This window comes from Anabrus simplex, chromosome 3 (genome assembly GCF_040414725.1).
Source record: "Anabrus simplex isolate iqAnaSimp1 chromosome 3, ASM4041472v1, whole genome shotgun sequence".
Taxonomy (NCBI): Eukaryota; Metazoa; Arthropoda; class Insecta; order Orthoptera; family Tettigoniidae; genus Anabrus; species Anabrus simplex.
Window position 1 is genome coordinate 380,066,586 of NC_090267.1, and position 16,340 is coordinate 380,082,925.

At 40.9% G+C, this 16,340-nt stretch overlaps 1 protein-coding gene across 1 annotated transcript in view; it reads left to right on the top strand.

The window, feature by feature from the left end:
* Positions 1-16,340, top strand: part of LOC136866397 (nucleolar protein 4) — an 819,316-nt gene that overhangs the window by 719,424 nt on the left and 83,552 nt on the right. The window lies entirely within an intron of this gene.

The following is a 16,340-nucleotide window of genomic DNA, read 5'->3' on the forward strand; positions in this document are numbered from 1 at the left end:
AAATGACCCCAAAAATCGGAGGTTTAGTCTTCTGGATGCCAAACATGAAGCTCTTAGTTCCCAGGCCGGGAAACTCGTTTTACGTAACATTCGTGAACAAACGGTACCCATTGCAGCACTCTGGCTTCGAAGTTAAACTCGTCCCACCGTTCGCTAAGAGACAGAAGAAGAAGAAGAAGAAGAAGAAGAAGAAGAAGAAGACCATAGACCCAGGTAACCTCAGATACACACACTCACCGATTGAGTTCGTTCGTTGCGCGGTTTTCGTCGCGTAGCTGTGACCTTGTTTGAAGCTCACTAACGGCAGCCCCAAAAATGCTTTTCTGTAGTTCCTCATTTTCACATCATAAAAATGCTGGACTGTACCTTAGTTGAGACCACTGTCACTTCCTTCACAGTACTAGCCCTGCCCTATCCCACTGCCCTAAGACCTGTGTGTGTTTGAGCGACATAAAACAAAGCGTCTTACACACACATCAGAAAGTTCTTACGAACAGAAGTACACAAATCATTGACCAAAGGTGTGAAAGGAATGAATAACGATTCTGAAATGTATTTCTTTTATAAGTAGCTAACCGCCACAGCTAGATACCATTTATTGAAATGCCTTTCACTATTTACACTGTTTGTTGGAGCGAAAAGGCTCTTCAGAACTTCAGAGGCAAAAGAAATGAACATTCAAGTGTCATCAATATTCATAGGCAGTCAGTGATGTTTTGCTCCACTTTTGATATTATCCACCAACTGAAGATGAAAGGACTCACTCCTTCTCTACAAGTTTTTCTGATGTAACGCTGGAAAGCTGGTAACTTGATTTGATACTTACTACTGACTTCCGATCACCCACTCTCTGTATTGCCCTCCAGTAACTGAGTTTAACTAACTGTTCATTTCTAAAAGGAACGTTTGTTTTTCTCGTAAACATATATGTGGCAAGCATTGTACAGTATAACATGACCTCAACTACACTTTTACTCAGTTATTTGTTGATTTGACCAGTATCGCAGTAGCGTAGCCAGGATCGGCCGTTTGGTTGGGGGGGGGGGGGTGTCTCGGTACAAAATGATGATAGAACACAATAAAGGTGCTTGTGCGTATGTGGTGCGCACATCCAAGACTTGTCATTGTAAGGACGCTGATGTTGATATTCAGGTTGCAGTACACCACAAAATATTACATTAAAATACAGAACAATATGATCAAGGTTAACAGTTTTTTTTTTTCTAGTGGCTTTACGTCGCACCGACATAGATAGGTCTTATGGTGACGATGGGATAGGAAAGGCCTAGGAGTTGGAAGGAGGCGGCCGTGGCCTTAATTAAGATACAGCCCCAGTGTGAAAATGGGAAACCACGGAAAACCATCTTCAGAGCTGCCGACAGTGGGATTCGAACCCACTATCTCCTAGATGCAAGCTCACAGCCGCGCGCCCCTAACCGCACGGCCAACTCGCCCGGTGGTTAACAGTTTTACACCAAATGGTATGTTCAGTTTACAATCTAACATCTAACATTCGAGGCTTCTTAGAAAATAGATTCAACAGATCTGTTGGTTCTACAATAATGAATCTGAATGTTTATTTAGTTTATTTTCGTAAAATTTCCATGGGGGAGGGTATCTAACCCCCAGTTACCCCGCCTTGGCTACGCCCCTTCCAGTATGTCACTTATTTCCCAACAAAATTGAATGATTCACCTTGGAAAACTTTCTATTGTTCTGAATGTTTCTTCTTCTTCTTCTGCTGCTGCTGTTTCGGAGTATTCACACTCGTTGTTGGCCTAGAGGTGCCTGGCCAGAGAGATGGCGTTTTCTAGGTGGCCCGCCCCTCCCCTTCGGGGAGGGGAATGAAAACCTTCCCTAGGTGCTAGATGTGTACCTCAAGTCCCGCAGCAAGTACAGTGTTTCAGTATTACTGTTAATGTTATTTACTTTACGTGCCACTAATTACTTTTACAGTTTCAGAAGACGGTATTGCTTCTTCAAAATATGATCGCACTCGGCATGCCAAAAACTGCAGGTTAATTTACGTTCGGTGTTCTGTCATCCGGTTCTATAGCCAGGTGCATTCGCACACTATATCTCTGAATGCTCTATTAGTCGGCCAATCCTTGGCGATACAATGTCTTCTTTCGCTCTAACGTCGCTAGCTCTGAATGATCAGCACCCATTCCATTCTGAATTCGTCTTATTGTTTTTGCATTTTCAGCACTCACAAAGTCTTCTCTAAAATTCATTTTGTCCTGTCGATAATGCAAGACTCATGTGATGATTGTACTCCGTCCAGGACGTTTCCGTTGCTCGCTCCACTGTTCACTACCCAACTGCGATAAACGAACGCCTGTGCCACCTCTTTCAAGTGCAACCGTACTTTGAATATGCAATACTACAGATATTCACCAACGACGTAGTAGCGTTGAAATACTATTGCAACAAGTCTTGGATGTGCGCACCACTCACGCACAAGCACCTTCATTGTGGCGGCGATTAGTAAATTCACAGAGGCTGAACTCACGAGTTCTTCCACGCTAAGCAACATTGAATGTGGTTGGATATTGGATGGAGAACCGCGTGTTGTTGGCTAATGAATAGCAGAGCAGTTGATCATTGTGAGATGTGTGTGATTATATATAATTCATCTGTACGCATAAACCGGCTTTGGTGTTGGGGTCATGTGAGGCGAATGGAGGAGGATAGGTTACCTAGGAGAATAATGGTCTCTGTTGTGGAGGGTAATAGGGATAGAGAGAGACAAAGACGACGATGGTTAGACTCAGTTTCTTACGATTTAAAGAGATATAGAATTAATTGAGGCCACAGAACTAGTTAAAAATAGAGGATTGTGGCGGCGATTAGTAAATTCACAGAGACCGAACTGACGAGTTCTTCCACGCTAAGCAACATTGTACGTGGTTGGATATTGGATGGATAACGGGGCGTTGTTGGTTAATGAATAGCAGAACAGTTGCTCACTCTGTCGCAAGTTAATTCCGGTTCAGAAATCATTTAGAAACCAGGTACGTTACGCATATGCATTGACTTAGAATGCCACTTAACGCCTCCAAACTTTTAGTACGCATTTAGTGGTAGGATATGTTCGTCTATATTTTCAGGTAAGCTCATATGAACTTTTGTTCTAATTATTTACGATATTGTACTACGTAGTCATTCTCGGAAGAAATGTGCTATATTAGTCAACGGCTTTAACTGCATATCGTAAACAGCTGTTCCTTGGGAAGGAGGGGTCCAGCAGACTCGCTTGACGGAGTGGGAATCACTATGGCCTTGTATAAACTAGTTATTCGGCCTGCTGGCAATGTAAGAGGAAGGTAGCCATATTCTTAGCTTAAGGCGACGGAACTGCACGACCTGCATTTGACTGTGAGTCTTTGACCTACACCTGGGTTTAAATTGGGAGCTCAGCCTGTTCCTTTCTCTTTATGGGTGTCGGAGAACTTGCATATTTCGCGGTGTACCAGAAAGATTTTGGATTGAGATAATTATCTCCAGGATGATCGTGCGTTAAGTTTGTGAGATGTGTGTGATTGTATATAATAAACCGGCTTTGGTGGTGGGGTCATGTGAGGCGAATGGAGGAGGATAGGTTACCTAGGAGAATAATGGTCTCTGTTGTGGAGGGTAAGAGGAGTAGAGGGAGACCAAGACGACGATGGTGTGACTCAGTTTCTTACGATTTAAATAGATAGCCTATAGAACTAAACAAGGCCACAGACCTAGTTAGAAATAGAGGATTGTGGCGGCGATTAATAAATTCACAGAGGCCGAAAGGCATAACAGTCTATAATGAAGATGTATGTACAGTATGTACAATTCGTACGGATGATAGAGCCTGCCTAGCCGCGGCGACAAAGGTGTTCGGGTTCACTCGGAAGGTCGTGGGTTTAGGATGTCGAAAAATCTAGAAACTTCTGGAGAGGCACATGGGCCTAATGTTCACTCGGACTACGCCAAAAAATTAGTATCAAGTACACTCCTCTGGGGAAAGGCGGGCAGGCGCAGAGATAATCAATCTCTCCCACGTAGTGCCTAGGTTACTGACAGTAGAAATATTTATCTTTCACTCCTCCATGGGCCTTGATGACCTGTACAATATGACCAGGGAAAACTGGACACGGAAATTTTAGGGAAATTGTTTGATTTCATAATGGGAAGAAGATTAATAAGAATTTTAAAATACCCAACAAGAGAAAGAGCATCCTGCGGCGAATCACAAGGACGCAAGTGCGAGTGCTGCAGTTTCAGTCTCAGATTCCTTGACATGAAGAAGGACAGGTTCATGACAAGGCCGCAAGTAAACTTCAGCAATTTCTATCGCTACCTTGTTATTACATTGCTATTCGCTGGCTTACTCGTGTTGTATCGAGTGACAAAGCGGACTAATGCGAGAGACGTGCTTGTACACTCAAGCGTAGGAAGCATCGTAATGAATTAACACCAGTAGCAGCGACTCCCCTTCTTGCTGTGTTTGTTCCACATCTTTACTACGTAACTCTGAGATTTCCCTGTTCGGCCTGTTTTAGAGCTTAAGAATATAAGTTTTAAAAAACGTGCCAGGGCTTACGAGTATAAGTCAACAATTTCATGATATAAATATGAAGTATAAGTATGTAGGTCAGTGGTACAGTGTCGGCCTCCGGATCCCAAGATAGCGGGTTCAAACCTGACAGAGGTAGTCGGATGTTTGAAGGGCGGAGAAAAGTCCATTCGACACTCAATGCCGTACGATGTCGGCATGTAAAAGATCTCTGGTGATACATTTGGTGTTTACCTGACAAAATTCATTACATCTCAGCCATAGACGCCTAAGAGAGTTTCGGTTTACTCGGTCTGCCATGTAGTAGGCCTAGAGTAAAACAGAACGTCGAAATTGACGAGCAGACAGCCAGATGGCGTCGAATAGAAATGTCTGCACACGGTAACAGAGGCCATTCGATTATTATTATTATTATTATTATTATTATTATTATTATTATTATTATTATTATTATTATTATTATTATGTGAAACAGAGAGAGAGAGAGAGCATTAATAGTTGAGTATTTGAAATTAATACTACATTAACATGAAAATGAAAATCCACAGCCTGTTTCCAGTCATTCGACCGGGTGAGGAAAGGAATTGTACCGACTGCTGAAGCCTGTAGCACTCCTCTGGGGCAATGATTAATGACTGACAGATGAAATGAAATGATATTGGAGAGTGTTGCTGGAATGAATGATGACAGGGAAAATCGGAGTACTCGGTTAAAAACCTGTCCCGTCTCCGCTTTATCCAGCACAAATCTCACATGGACTGACCGGGATTTGAACCATGGAACCCAACGGTGAAAGGCCGCGGAGGCTCAATACTATATCAACATATTTTTTAATAATAATTTTCTTCTGTTAAGTTTTGAAAATTAAACTAATGACTTGTACTATGAGGTCCCAAAATAACATAAGATAACGAAAGAATCGAGGAGGGCGGAACTAGCAGCAAGACATACCTTCACTTAACATGCAAGGGCGGACTGATCATACTCTTCCCTCACGTCATGTGTTAATTGCTCTGAGATCGAATCCAATCGCAACCAATCAGCATTTAAAGATATATGCGAGAGTTCTATGTCTAAAAATTTCATTCACTGACGTCTTATCCATTTTCAAAGCAAATTTCCGGTGTCTCTTAAGCGGTTAACAAATCCTATTATTATTATTATTATTATTATTATTATTATTATTATTATTATTATTATTATTATTATTAAAAAGACAAGCAAATACGCTTGTAGTTTTACATGACTGGTGATATTTCGTGTTTAAATTCCGATAGCACTCGGCCATGCCTGGAACTACTGTTTGTTTACGTCCGGTGCTCAGGCATCCGGCTCTGTCGCCAGGTAGGCCTAGAGTAGCACGCTAAAACTATGCTTAGTTCAAGGATCATGTAAGAGAAATAGATCCGTCACTCCTGTATTAAAGTTGGCTGAGAAAACAGGTCATGGAAGCTACAGTGGCCACTTTCTCTCTGCCAACATAAGGAAATAAATCCCGCGATAGTACCTCGTAGTAAACACGATGATGATAGTTGTTACTTTGTTAAAATTTTAATTGTGATAGAGATAATGATTGTATTTCGGTAGGAAAGTTGTATCTAAAGCTTCTCTCGTGTCTTTTACTTGAAAAGTAAATTGCAATTACCGTATTTGTATGTTGGCAATACTGTTATAACACTAGCTTGTATCGTTGTTTCACCGTTCGCATTTTAATGTAAATTTACATCTATTAAGTGATAAATGCAACATTGATTACTAAAAATGTTAATGCAATTCATATAAAACCCCAAAACGCCCATTCTTGCCTAAATCACGATCTAGCATAACCTCATTCTTTCGTTCGTTGAACCCTTCCCACGACTTTTATGTATGGGAATGGAAAACACGAGAAGGAAAGGATGAAAGTAAAACACAACATAATGCACACAGTTTATATTTTGAATTTATTTATTCCAAACAGCAGGTAAGAAGCACAATCACACAGACGTTTACTCGCAACAGCTAGGTAGTTCAATGTGAACTACGTTCATGATCATAACACTATTTCTTTACACTAAGAACGCGCATAATTATAATTTCACGCCATACTCTCAAAAAACTGGATCAAAAATCTCGTTCAATGCGAAAGAATCTCAACAAATTTTCGTCTAACAAGCACTATTACATACCGTGCGACCAAGGTCCCTTCGCGCGCAACGATAACGGTGCTGTGTTTTGAAATTGCTGTACCACGCAACTGAATGTGTAATGCCAACCTCTGCCTTCTAAATTAACCCTCTAAAAGAGAATTTTAGTTTTCATTAGTTGGCGGAGATCGATTGGCCCATCTCAGAACTGCTTCGGACGCTCCCTATGAAGTGTCACCCCCCTGGCTTAGTCGGTCAGTTCCTGGTAATACAATGCTTCCTTCGCCCTTAAGGTTCCGTGGATTTATTTTCATTCCTTTGTTCGTTTGTTCATGTTTATGTAGTATAGTTTATCACTCACAAATGCATCCTATCGGTTATGCGAGACATACCAATATAAATGGTCCTTTATTGGACATTATAAATTTTCCAGCTAACTCATTCCTGGTTGCCAGCGTTTCGCCCCCGTGTGCTAGGCTGGGCTCATCAGTTGGTACCTAGCACACCTACCAAGACGCTGGCTAGTGCATACTCATTCGTACAGGCCATGAAGGCCCTTGGAGGAGTGGAAGGTGAAGGCTTCCACCATTGTTAACCTCGGCACGTGATGGGGTAGAGTGGTTAGCTCTACGCCCGGCCGCATTTTGCGCCCAAGAATTAACCTGTTACTCATTTTTGGAATAGGCCGAGTGAACCTCAGGGAGAGAAGATAAAAGTGCTAATAAGTTCAATCGTGCTCCTTAGTTGGGCATAACGAATCAAGTAATAATAATAATAATAATAATAATAATAATAATAATAATAATAATAATAATAATAATAATAATAATGTTATATCCCACTAACTATGGTTTTCGGAGACGCCGAGGTGCTGGAAGTTTATCCCACAGTAGGTCTTGTACGTGCCGGTGAATCTATCGATGCGACACTGACGAATTTGAGCACCTTGAAATACCACCGGACTGAGCTGGGATCGAACTCGCCAGTTTGGGCTCGGAAGGCCAGCCAGCGTTCTACCGTCTGAGCCACTCAGCCCGATCGCGCTCTTTATGGTTATGTTATAGCACGTGTCATTGTGATGTCGCCGCACTATCAGGACAGAAAGCAGATGAAGTATGTAATGCCCATATCAAGTGGCATGGTAACGTAAACGATACACTGCCACAGGTTAGCAGTGGCTTGCCTTGACACACTTCTCTCCATCACTCTCACTCTCTCTCCCTGCCTTTCTCATTTCTCTCCGTATCTTCTCCGATTATGTGTGTACAACAGCCTGCTATCAGCAAGCCTGTTCGTAATTTGGCATACCGTGAGGCGAACGGTTGCTCGCCGGCCACTACTATTCGGTTTCCACTGTGCTGGCTGATATAACAAGCAAGCGAGCGCCCCGCGGCGTGTTCCCTTGTGTACACATCTGTTCCAGCATAGCGCACAGCATATCGGGCGAGAAACACACATCTCTCTATGTTAGAGACCCTCTTTAACATCCATTGTATTTGCTAATTAACTACAGCGACGTTCTAATCATTGTTGAGATTGATGGACTTCGGAGAGTTATTGCCACTGAGTTCGAAACCCGTCGGTCAAGAACGACACACTAAGCCTTTGATCTTGAAAATTATTTCTTGCCACAAGGAACTGATAACTTTTTAAGTGAAATCGTTTTTTATTAACAGGGCATGCTCCCAATTACACACGATTCAATAAAAATTCAGTGTTTTCTTTATTAAAAACAAAACGTATGGTAGTAAAATTACATCGTATTTTATCTCATTGCCACATACATTACATTAGAGGTAACAAAGCAAGCAAGCTTGTAGTTTTTGGGACTGTTTATAACGTGATCATAACCACCATAGGACTTCTCACTTTTACACGCAATTCGAATCAAAGATACGTGAATCTTTTTGCCGGGATTCGAACCGCGGCCGCTTTGGTAAGAAGCCAGTGACAATACCACTCAGCCGTGTCGCCATCTGGAGTAAGGAATTAGAATGTTTACACTACCGGGTTACTCCTGTCTCATAAAATTAAGTAAGCGCAGTTGCTACTAATAGGGCAGTTTTGTCATCATTCCGAAGTTATCTTATCTGAAGAAAAAAAAACCTCTATGTTGTTCGCGTGTTCTTAAGGGGGGAGACCTAGCTTAACACAGGGAAAATAGGCCAATATTCATTCGATTGTTATGTATGCTACAAACGTAGTTGACAAATGCTGCGCATATCCCAGTATTGGCATGCTTCCTGGCAATCAGAAGCAACTTTAGTAATGTCAAAATTCAAATTATAACATTTTAAAATAAAATATTCAAAATTTCCCGCCTTTTTAACGATTTCCTTCATAACTATCTTACTGTTTCACGGATAATTGTTTTTTTTTTTTTTTCAGTGATTCCTCCCATAATGTTGTACTACAATCTGTACCTCATTCAGATCAATGGGATTTAAATTAGATTTTATATAACATATTTATTTACAAAAATATTAATATTTTTCTGGTGCTCGTAATAAAAACCCAACAAAAAATCCGAATTACAGTCTATGTTAATAATTGAGGTTCATTTTGTAGATGGAGGTTTGATACACACTTTGAAAAAGGAAAAGTACGAAAATTTGTATAAACTTGGAATTTATAAGGGAAACAGTGATATACTGTTAAAAAGGCGGGAAATTTTGAACTTTTTACTTTAAAATATTAAAATTATTAAAATTTTGACATTATTGAAGTTGCTTCTGGTTGCCAGGAAGCATGCCAATACTGGGATATGTGCAGAAATTGTCAATAACAATTGTAGCATTTTTAACAATCGAATGAATATTAACCATATTTTTTCCTTTGTTAAGCTGGGTCCCCCCCCCCCCCTTAAAAGTGCATTTTAGATATTTTAAAATGCATCGTTTAGTGGCAACTGATTCCATACCCTCCATTATTATCACCTTCCCCGTGGCTAAGTTCTTTCATGGAGTTCGGTCTCTGTTCTGTCTAGTTCACTTCCGGTACCATGTCGTCCGTCCAGTTGTGAACGTGATGTCACGAAATGTAACAGTATCGACTGCTTCATGACAGGATGTTATCTAAGTGTGCATTGTAACTTTTATTAAAATAAAATCGGACTACGTGACGAAAGGTACAAGTAATGCTTCGCAAACGAAATGAAATGAAATGAAATGGCGTATGGCTTTTAGTGCCGAGAGTGTCCGAGGACATGTTAGGCTCGCCAGGTGCAGGTCTTTTTATTTGACTCCCGTAGGCGACTTGCGCGTCATGATGGGAATGAAATGATGATTAAGACGACACATACGCCCAGCCCCTGTGCCAGCGAAATTAACCAATGATGGTTAAAATTACCGACCCTGCCGGGAATCGAACTCGGTACCCCTGTGATCAAAGGCCAGCACGCCAATAATTTAGCCATGGAGCCGAACAATGCTTCGCAAATTACGTCTAATGAGCTTGTTGGAATTTTGCTCTCACGAAGGTTTTGATTTGACTGTCTATTTTGTACAAGTCTAGGGGACAGTTTGTGTTCATAGGGCTCGCTCTTTTTCACTAGACCTTCCATATTCCTCTTCAGAATTGTGGTAAATAAAATAATACTCAGAAGTCCACTAATACATCTCGCTGACCGAGATTTGAACCATGTCTACTTAGGTGGGAAGCCAACGAGAATGGAGTGCCATAACTTTTTACCCTCTCTTCAAAACGGGACTACCTCAGCGGCTAGTGTCGAACCTGGAAAATCAGGATCGTGAGTGGAACATTCTAGCGTTAATCTACCACGATGGTTTTCCGTGGTTTCCCATTTTCACACCAGGCAAATGCCGGGGCTGTACCTTAATTAAGGCCACGGCCGCTTCCTTCCACTTCCTAGGCCTTTCCTATCCCATCGTCGCCATAAGACATATCTGTGTCGGTGCGACGTAAAACAAATAGCAAGAAAAAAAAATCTACCACGAGGTAAGTAAGGGTGTGTTCTGCCCGAAGGCAGGTCCGAACCTCTGCAGAGGTATGCCTGAGCCGGAGTTTACATGCGGTAGGGTGGCCAGTTCCTTTCCGCTCCAATCTACCACGAGGCAACTAATAAAAATATATATATATAATTACAGTTATATAATAATTAGGCCTACCTAATAATAACAGCAACAAGAACCAGAAGAAGACGTAGACTATGTAGCCGTTTTGGACTGTGTCATGCAGTGATGTCACGCAGCAGGCACGAGCGAGGTGTGCCTAGCTGATGTCCTCTTGGCCATCACCCAACCGGAGAAGAATACAGACAGGCACGCTGGCTGTTTGCATTGCAACTCCCATTGACGGACTGATATGTTTGGGATGTGTAGTGCTGGGCCCAGCAACATTCGAATCAGCCACCTGTTGCATCTATCAATTTTCTGCGTCTTTAACTGTGTACAGTCAGCAGACGGGAAAAGGGAAGGAGGAGGGGAAGGGAGGGGTGGTAGAGGCACAGATAGGGGAGGGTGGAGCTAATGGCGAGGCAATTTATGATTGCTACTATTGCAACTTTTAAAGAGGGAGACACACATTTGTTTTCTCGTTTTTCTTTAATGTGTTGTACAAACAATGCCGTCTATTAGGAGCGCTTCACTAAGAGGATAAAATTAAAGACCTCTTCATTGGCACATCTGCATGAAGATGTTCCCGGAAGAAGAGTGTTCTTTAATTAGTTCACGGAGAACATCCATAACAGGAGGTGTCCGCGCCAAGCTTCCATTCATGAAATTCCACGTGTTTACAACGAGATGAATTACAGGGTGACCTGTTTCAGAACCATTGTCAATAGGTGTTACTGCTCGAGGTTGCTTCTTGTGTCTGAAGTGGGATTTTAAAGACAGGAGAATCATTGTCATTAGAAGTCGGCTAGTGAAAATACCTTCTTATACATATCCATTAATGGATGCTGGCGAGCACATTGGTCGCTGTGTATAGCAGACTGTTGACAGTGTAAGAATCCCTGTCCAAGCCACGACATTCTTCTTCGTTCTCTTCCTCTTTTGCATTCAAATTTCCCTTCTGTACAGTTTGAGTAGCGGTAAATTTAGCTGTGCAGGTACGGTGTATACCGGGGGATTTGGAATAGCCCCGAGAATAGCTGGGGACCGAGGGTCCTTCCCCGGTAAACTTTTGATAAATGAGATCAAAATCTGCATATGATTTCAATGATAAAATACTGTGTGCGATTGGCGTATTTTTATTACTATAGTTAATATATAGGCCCATATATTTAATGATGAACCAAAATCTATTTACAATTGGGAACATGCATCATTTTCAAAAATATTTTTTTTTGAAAAGTACACCAATGAAATAGTACGTAAACGTATTACATTGTGGTATGTTGCCTTGTTTTATACCATTAAAAAAATATTTAATAGCGCCTTTCCGCAAGGCGAGTGAAACGGCCTCTGACGTAAGCGGCACGCTGTGACGTCACGATCCAGTACCGCATGGAGCTCTACCAGCCGTTGTGCATCAGCCGTTGCTAAAAGCCGATTGTTTATTACTCATGATCGCGAATAACTTCGAAATGACAGAAGAAAGGTTCAAAACAGCACAGTCAGACAATCTACCATGTGTAGATGTCATCATTCTTGAAAAATGTGACTTTTGTGGCCGCAGAAATTAGCGGATAACAAGCAAGTTTGTAAGTGGCGTCTTTTATATACGTGCAATATACTGTAACCCATAGTATTAGGATAACAATGAACCTGGATAGATATCACATCACTTTCAACATTTCCTTCTAGACTGATTCCCCTATTAAAGAATAACATTACATTTTCGGGCTTTCAGCATTAGTAAAGTAAGAAATCGGATTTCAGCACTAACATAAACATATAGGTAGCATTATAGTACTAGTCCGCTTCTGTGATGTAGTGGTTAATGTGTGCCACTCCCGGAGGCCCGGTTTCGATTCCCGGCTCTGCCATGAAAGTTGAAAGCAAATAGTACGAGGGTTGGAACGGGGTCTACTCAGCCTCGGGAGGTCAACTTAGTAGAAGGGTTTCGAATCGCACCTCAGCCATCCTCGAAGTGGTTTTTCGTATTTTCCTCCAGGCACCTAAGGCCACGGCCCTTTCCTTCCCTCTTCCTTGTCTATCCCTTCCGATCCTCCCATCCTCCAACAAGGCCCCTGTTGAGCATAACAGGTGAGGCCGCCTGGGCGAGGTAATGGCCCTCCTCACCAGTTTCATCACCATACTCAAAGTCTCACGTTCCAGGACACTGCCCTTGAAGTGGTAGAGGTGAAATCCCTCGCTGAGTCCGAGAGAAAACCAACCCTGAAGGATAAACTGATTAAGAAAGAAAGAAGGAAAGAAAGAAAGAAAGATCATAGTACTGTAGGTCTATAACCTATCATTTCTGAAAAAATATATATTTATGGTTGGGGCAACTGGCCTACCCACTTCCGGGGCCCATGAAAGAGAATTAAATATCTTTGTGGAGGGAAAAAGTTAAACATGATAAAGATAAATATGACTTCATCTAGTTTTCACAAGTTGGGCTGAGTGGTTCAGACGGTTGAGGTGCTGGCCTTCTGACCCCAACTTGGCAGGTTCGATCCTGGTTCAGTCCGGTGGTAGTTGAAGGTGCTCAATACGTCAGCCTCGTGTCGGTATATTTACTGGCACGTAAAAGAACTCCTTCAGGACTAAATTCCTGCACATCGGCGTCTCCGAAAATCGTAGAAGTAGTTAGCGGGGCGTGAAGCCAATAACATTAATTACATTTGGCTTTTAACAAGCTGAGCATATCAGGAAAGAAAAGTGTCCTGGTGACATTTTAGTCGCTCAATACAGGAATGTCTTTGGGTGCTGTGACTTTTACTTTTTTTTTTTTTTTTTTTTTGCTGTTTGCTTTACGTCACACCGTCACATATAGGTCTTATGGCGACGATGGGACAGGAAAGGCCTAGGAATGGGAACAAAGCGGCCGTGGCCTTAGGTACAGCCTCAGCATTTGCCTGGTGTGAAAATGGGAAACCACGGAAAACCATCTTCAGGGCTGCCAGCAGTGGGGTTCAAAACCTTCTATCTCCCTGATGCGAGCTCAACGCTGCGCGCTCCTAACCGCACGGCCAACTCGCGCGGTATTTTTACCCTTCGGTTTATTGACTTGGCTTGTATAACCTAAAACTTAGGCTAAGTTGGATAATATTTTAAACACCTACATCACTATTTTCACCTGTGTGCAATTATGGTATTTATTTCATTAATATTATGATAATTATTATTATAATTGAGCATTGTTAACTTATAAGACCCCAACAAACAAGCATTGGTTTTGTGTAGAGTTATACATTTGTTAAATTCACGTTGTTTCCTTTCATGATGTACACGCCTATTCTTTGTTACATTATAGAGTAATTAGGTATAGCCTAAATTTCTTTACCAATTAAGCTCATTAATAAAGACATACATAACTGTCCCATGCCAAGATATATTGGTAGAATTAGAGCTGTCAAAATGGTTCATAACCCCTTTGATTTATTATCTTGACATGGATCACCCAAAACATAGGGTAGGTTTGGAGAATACTTTAATAATCAGCATTATTTAATGCACTGTTTATTACTTTCATATTCCAAGATGTAATTGAAGCATTTAAATAAAGCATCATACATTAAAATGTAAAGTTTTACCACTAGAATAGCGGACATGGAAAAGTGATTTGAAAATTCAAACAAATTCATCTTACGTTAAAATCTTCAAAAAAATAAACTGTAGACTTTCCCGATATATCACCAGCATTTCTCCGGCTCGCCAAAATCCATTTCTCCCTAGTTTTAGCGTCTTTGGAACATTTATAAACAATTTGTTTGATATGGTATGCGATGTGCTATTGCACATCGGAACTCTACACCATTTATAAGTTTTCTGCCTCACTGTCTGCGCAGGATTCATTTTAAGTCTAAAATATACCACTCAGATTATTATCCGATGTATAGACCTCGAATTTAATCATACTAGACACTAACGTAAAGTAGAAATACGCGAAGTGTATCCTGCTTCTCACAGCGCACTATGTGTTATTTCGTCTGCTAATTCAGTCAACCTGTACGATGATGTCAGACCAATGAGATCGCGTACTTGCGTGACGTGACATTTTCGTAGATTTTTATCATGTTTGGAGTTATTATTTGTACATTCTGATCACATTTTTGAATTCTTCATGAAATTTTGAATCAGATTAGCATATTTTTAATTAAAACCCCGGATCATGCATGTTCCCTATTCATTATTTTAATCGTCAAACAATTACACTCTTGTTCTAATCATTTTGTAATGTTACTTACACTAGTAGAAATAAAAAACAGTTAAATTGATGTAAAAATACAATATTGGTTATTTTTATTTATTTCGTGTAGAACAACTATGAACATAAAAATAATAATTAAATGTAAGTGTGAATTATATTTGCTATTTTAAAAATTAAGACAATTGCTAGTTACCTGGCTCAAATACGTAGTCATAAACACACACGTTTTATTTAATTAGTTATTTACAACGCTTTAAAATCGCAGATATACTGATGTTACTTCAGGTCACGAAAGAAAGTTGTTAATTATTTATTATGTTTAAAAAGTAATTTTCAGTTTCTTCAGAACTATAAAAGTACAAAATTAGGCGTTTTTGTTCAAAACCTGTGGTGGAACGGTGTTCTCCCTCCGCTACACTCCTCCTTCTATAATCAAATGTAGAAAGTACAGTATTATTTTGAATTTCTTAATGTAATTATTATGTCCCAGACACACAGTTGGCAGCCGTGCCCTTACGGTATTTTCCTTTCTCGCAAGTAGCTCAACATTTTATATATGTATTATTATCATTATTATTAGTATCATCATCATCGTCATCATCATCATCTGTCCGACTGACTCGTTGGCTGAATGGTCAGCGTACTGGCCTTCGGTTCAGAGGGTCCCGGGTTCGATTCCCGGCCGGGTCGGGGATTTTAACCTTCATTGGTTAATTCCATTGGCCCGGGGGTTGGGTGTTTGTGCTGTCCCCAACATCCCTGCAATTCACACACCACACATAACACTATCCTCCACCACAATAACACGCAGTTACCTACACATGGCAGATGCCGCCCACCCTCATCGGAGGGTCTGCCTTACGAGGGCTGCACTCGGCTAGAAATAGCCACACGAAAAAAAATCATCATCTTTACTATGTCTATATAGAGTAGGTTAAGCACCGGGATTCAATTCACGATTTGGCTGGGGTTTAAAATTCAGATGTCTTTCCTGCCGCCACGTAGCCTACTTGTCGAATTCAGAAATCGGAAGAAAGTCAAAGGATGAGGAGCATATCTGTCGAAGTCCTACCGTTAGAAAGGAAGCGTTATTTTGTGGGTACGGTGACCAAATTTCCTGATTCCAAATTCGGGACAGATGATTATTACTTTTCCTATTTATTTCTAAATTGAACTATTAAATTAACTATAGGTAGTATGAACCAGTTATATGAATCATTTAAAAATCACTCCCATTAAAATGCGCAGAATGTCTCTTGTTTCATTTTATAGGAAGTTTCCAGTAGAAGTGGTGGATGGCGCAGGCGGCGATGTATAGCAATCGTACTTCTTTGACAACTTCTGTATGCGCACTTTGTTATTTTTTATTTAGCCATATATTTGCA